Source organism: Mastomys coucha, chromosome X, assembly GCF_008632895.1.
Source record: "Mastomys coucha isolate ucsf_1 chromosome X, UCSF_Mcou_1, whole genome shotgun sequence".
Lineage (NCBI taxonomy): Eukaryota > Metazoa > Chordata > Mammalia > Rodentia > Muridae > Mastomys > Mastomys coucha.
The window spans coordinates 94,044,301-94,050,155 of record NC_045030.1 but is presented as its reverse complement, the minus strand read 5'-3'; the positions used below and the strand labels follow the sequence as shown (position 1 = coordinate 94,050,155).

General features: G+C 35.3%; 1 protein-coding gene across 1 annotated transcript in view; it reads left to right on the top strand.

Annotated features, from left to right (window-relative positions):
• Nucleotides 1-5,855, top strand: part of Pola1 (DNA polymerase alpha 1, catalytic subunit) — a 312,053-nt gene that overhangs the window by 86,359 nt on the left and 219,839 nt on the right. The window lies entirely within an intron of this gene.

Genomic DNA, 5,855 nt, shown 5'->3' with positions numbered 1-5,855 from the left:
TCTCTGTGTAGCCCTGGCTGTCCTGGAACTTACTCTGTAGACCAGGCTGGCCTCGAACTCATGAATGCATTTCTTGACCCTTAGTAAGTAAAGGTTAGTTGCTATTGTTAATTTTTCTCTTAGTTGGTAATTTAATGAATGAGTGAATTAAAGACTTTGGAGGCAGGTTGGATGAGCTCATACTGCAAGTGAAATGTAACGGGCAAGCTTCTCATCTTTTTTTAATAGTATTAGACCTGATCTATAAAGAAAGCCCTGACATTTCCATTGTGTACTTCTGGAAAGCATAGATGTGTTTATCCTACAAGAATAGGCAAGAAGGGACTTTCTACCAATGAGCTCACTCAGTAGTAGAGTTGCTGTAGTCCTGGAAGTTCAAGTAGAAATCTTGGACATCATTACAATTTGAATAAGAGACAAAAAGAGACCTCTGACTAGGCCTTATACTGGATGACCTCTGAATTTCCTTTCAATTCTCGGCTGTTTCATTGATTCTAAGTAGAATATGCAGGATTATCATGACACATGCAGTTAGGCCACATGAGTGTGTCTTTGGAAGAGTTTTTGCTGCTAATCCTTGCCTAGCCCGGAGTTGCCTGCTTCAGTTTCTTTCACCTGTTGTGTGTCAGCCTGACATCAGCCCATTCCTTAGTTTGGTTCAGTCTTAAGAGCCTAGCTTGTTGTCCCAGGCTGTGGGCATTCCTCAGTGGCATGTGTCTAGGTGATGGTTTGAAATGAGTGTGCATTGTTTCTTCTTCCTAAATCTATCAGAGAGTAGAAAAATGTTGTCAACAAAGCATGTTTCAGACTAGTTTTAAAGGAAACTTGCACAAGTTTTGTCTATGTTGAATATGGCTCATATTTTATCCAGGACTGAGAATGGACTTTAATTTTTGCTCTGGAGTTCTGGGTGTTCACTGTCTGGTGTTTCTCTAGGTTTACCATCAGTGCTCTGAATTCCTGTGAAGGAAGAGATGAGCCCACGCTGTTATACATACTGTAAGGTCTTAAGTACATGGAATTGAGATGACGTTCTGTCATGATGAATTGTAATTCTTTGCCCTTCAGCCACTGAAAAGTAGCTTCATAATAGTGAGGTGGCAAAGTTTAATTGGGAGCCTAATTTTTTCTTTCTTAAGTTCGTTTCCTTGCTGAATAATTCTGACATATTGTTTCATGCTGTACCTCTCATTTATAGTATTTGGAACATTGGCATTTTGCCACACTTGTCAAGGGTTTATGGAAATTAATGACATATATAAAATGCTTTGAGATTCTTTCATGAACTTGCTATTATTTTCAAAACAAGAGATTTAAGTGTGTGTTAGACATCTAGTAGGATTTTAAGCTGATATGATCATACCATGTCTGTTATTTAACATGTTTGATGGTATGTACACATTTTTTCTTTTTTCTTTTTTTAAAATTTATTTATTTATTATATGTATACAATGTAGCTGTCTTCAGACTCTCCAGAAGAGGAAGTCAGATCTCTCCTTACTGATGGTTGTGAGCCACCATGTGGTTGCTGGGATTTGAACTCAGGACCTTTGGAAGAGCAGTCGGTCCTCTTAACCACTGAGCCATCTCTCCAGCCCCTCTTTTGTTTTTTGAGATAGGGTTTCTCTGTGTAGCCCTGGCTATCCTGGAACTCACTCTGTAGACCAGGCTGGCCTCGAACTCGGAAAAATCCACCTGCATCTGCCTCCTAAGTGCTGGGATTAAGGCGTATGCTACCACTGCCTGGCATATGTACACATTTTTACTTATCAAATTTTAAGTGAAGTAGATTTCTCTCCTTTAATTTTTTGTTTATAAAACCCATTATTAGAGGTCATTTTGGGAAAAAAAAAAGTTTTTGAAGAAAATTCTCCAGGCTATGTTTTTAATGTTAAAGTTTATTTTTAGTTGTGTTGTTTGGTAATTAATAGTTGAAGTGAGGAAGTGGCCTTGCTGCATTTTTTTCTGTGACCAGTCTGTCTATAGCTTACTATATAGTTTAGTATATATGCACATACTCAAGTCTGCCTAACAATGAGCAGCCTAAAGAATTACTGATTTGTGAGCCAGGCAGGTTAATGTTTCAAAGAAGCCATCTGTAGGCCAGGTGGGTATAGTAAGTTTCAGACAAAGCACCTGTGAGATTTTACACTGGCTGTTATTGTAGTCATAGTAGTTTTATTCCTTTTAAGTAGTAGTAGTTTTTCAGCCAGAATGCAGAGTACACTGGTACATCGGGGGAATCATTTGTAATATTGATACACACAAGCACTGTGATAAAGACTGATACTTTCAAGGCTAGGATTGTTGTATTTGTTTTTTGAGCTAGTGTGCTAAGCCTAGTGCCTTAAGAAGGCTTTGTATCCCCCTTTAATCTTCAAACGTTGTAAGGCCAACAGCTTTGTAGTCTTCAATAGGAGGATTGAAATAAAACCTCAAGTTCTGGAACATAAAGTCATAGAGTGGAACATATCTGTGTTTACTCTTGTCCTTGTGCTGTGTTAACTGTACAATACAAAAATCAGCAAAAACAATCATTTATATAATAGACATGGACAATGTTTATGTAGTTTGCAGTTCCTTTGAACCCAGGGTCCTGAATATGCTATGTATGAATTCTGCCATTCAATTAGGAATATCAGTGAAAGATATTTTATTACTACATATTAGCTGTATAGAACCTTGCAAGCAGAAAGAACCTTATAATCTGACTTTCTTACTTGACATAGTCTTTAGGATCTGATTGACCCACAATCAGACTGCTATAAAATTAAACCCAGGAGTTTTCATTCCAGAGGGAGAGTTGATGGGATGTCTCCATTCTAGTAGCTGCTTCAAACACCACTGTAGTAATTAGAAAGTACTGATTCATTATAGAAGATGACGACTTGTAAAACAATGTGGCTGCCTGTATATAAGTCTAAACAGGTTTTATCATTTGATTTAAATAACTTATCTATTCCAACCATAGTCTTCAAAAAGTCTGAGCTGATTTTTTTTTTTTTAGTCCACCTTTTACCCAGTTAACAGGATGCTTACTCTCTTATTGCCACTTAAAAGTCATCTGGAAGACTCATGCTGATAATGTAATGCACAGTGAAGGGAGGGGGTAAAGTAGGAAAACATAATTATTGCATGCACAGTTATTTTAAAGGCTCTTTTCTCTTTCCTCCTCTATCTTTTCTCAAACTTAGTTGGATGGATCTGGTTTGTATAGTTTTCCCCCTCTTTTCCTAAGTTGGCTAGGAGCTAAAAAATTATTCAAGAAAAAAGCCTGTAAAGTATAGCAGAGCATGTGAAAAGAGAGTAGTTTGTGTCCTTTGCAACCTTGGTATAGATTTGTGGATAGTCTGGAGCTTATAGAACTGTACTTAAATGTTTTCTGTAATATAGGGTGGGGACAGTGTTCTATTTGCTTTTGATGACTGTTAAAATAACTTCCCTAGAATGATTGTGACAAGAATGTGGGGCCTTATTTCCTGATAAAGTCCTCTGGTTTATTTTTACTGTTTTTTTTTTTTGTTGTTGTTACATCATAATTTCTTCTTTCCTCAAGTGTTTATGACATTTAGTAAATTTGCAGTTGAGAATTGTGTCAACTGGTAGTATGAGAGAGAAATTGGATACTTGAAAACTACTTAAATACAAACAGGAAACTTAAACCAGGAACAAAGCGATTTTGAAGTGAGTGAATATGATCTAGAGCTAAGAAGACAGGCTCACATTGTGAACTGTGTTGTCTTCTCTAGTCTTTTTTACAAAAACAAACAAACAAAACCTAAAAAAACAACTCCGAGAATTGCTTTTCCTTTAGATTTAGATAAATCTTATTTAATCTGTGGGAATTGATTATGTCAGTCACTGATAGACAATACAATTTGGTGGTTAACACAGGTCGCTTTTTCAACTACTTTTCTTTCCTTTTTTATTTTTTTTTTGGTTTTTCAAGACAGGATTTCTCTGTGTAGCCCTGGCTGTCCTGGAACTCACTCAGTAGACCAGGCCTGCCTCTGCCTCCCAAGTGCTGGGATTAAAGGCATGTGCCACCACTGCCCGGCTCAACCACTTTCCTTTTACTGAATCCTAAACTTGCTTGAGACATATTTTAAAATTAGCACTTCCAATAGACTGTTATATCCCACAGTTGTTTCTCTTTCAATCCAGTTAAATTAGTCATCTTTTATAATACATGAAATTAAATTTAAGGTTTGGTCAGAAAGAAAATTTTTCTTGCTGTATGTGCATTTAGGAAATATTTACTGGGATGATTTCTGGATATTTGATCAGAGTAGAATAGTTGGGCCAACTAACTATTTGGTATGTGTGACTAAAAACTACTTGAATTCTGGGGTTAGGAAGTTTTTGTAAGCTTTAATATTTAGCATTCTGTTTGTGTCATGTTCTTAAGACAATGGGAAAGAAACACTGATTAAATGAATGTTTTTAAGGAATAAGCATTTTACTTCTTTTCATTGTTTTTAAAATATCCATTTTATTATAGTAAAAATATAACAAAAATCTGCCATCATATCCTTACTTACATAGTATTATAAATTATGTAAGTTTTGAAACATCTCAAATATTTTCATTTTATTAAACAACCTGTGTACTTATTACATAGCACTTTTCTTACCTAGTCCCTACAAACCTGCATTCTTTCTTCTGACTCTGATTTTGACTACTTTAGATCCCTCATGTAAATGGAATCAGTATTTGTGTCCTAAGTGTCTGACTTTACTTAGTATACTAAGCTTTATCTCTTTTGTAGATATGACAAAAGATATTTCATTTTAGAAATATCTTTTGATATTAAAATGAAATAATATTTCATTTTAAAGCTGAATAGTATTCTGTTGTATATATATACCACATTTTATCCATTCATTCATTAATTGGCAGTCAAGTTTTTCCCATCTTTGGTGCTCTCCAGTAATGTGATTTTTTTTTTAATTTGAATTTTAATTCTTTTGGGGGAAAGAAATTTTGTAAATTTTAGAATTAAGCACAAACTATCATACACATATACAGATATAGATAGAGCTGAGTTTGTTAGTGTACAAGGGTATATGTATATTTATATATATGTATATACAGTTATATATATATATATAAATACTTAGTTTTGAAGACTGAAATGTTTATATATCTTCAATTTTGAAGGACCTTTTGTTTTTTATTTTTTGTTGTCCTTCCTTCCCTTTCCTTCCTTTTCTCCCTCCTCCCTTCTTTCCCTTTTTCTTGTGTTTTGTTTCTTTTCCAAGACAGGGTTTCTCTGTGTAATAGCTGTGCATGTCCTGCACTTGCATGTAGACCAAGCTGACCTCAAACTCTCAGAGATCCTCCTGCCTCTGTCTCCCAAGTGCTGGGTTTAATGGCATGCACCACCACTACTGACTTTCTTTTCTTAATTGTATAAAAAATAGAACTAAGAACTGCTTCTGACTTTTGAGATAATGTCATTAAACCTCCACAGGTGGGGAAACAGTATCTTTTCACATGAAGAGGAAAAGCTAGGGCTGAGATGAGTGATATAATAGCTCACATGGACATAGCACTTTCCATGGTTTGGGTACGGTTCTATAAGGATATACATAGTATTTAGCTTCTGAGAACATACCTGGTAACTGGCTAATGCTATACCTATTTTGTGATGAAGAAACTAAGGATATATAACATACCCTAAAATACATTGGTGGCTCCAGGATTTGGACCCAGAAATTTTTGCTTCAGAGTTCGTCTCTATACCCTACTAATTTTTACAGATGTAATTCTCTTTTTTTTAAGGACAGAAAAGTTGAGTATCCAACATTTTATATAATGGACATCATTTTATCTTTTTTTTGTTGTTTGCAAAA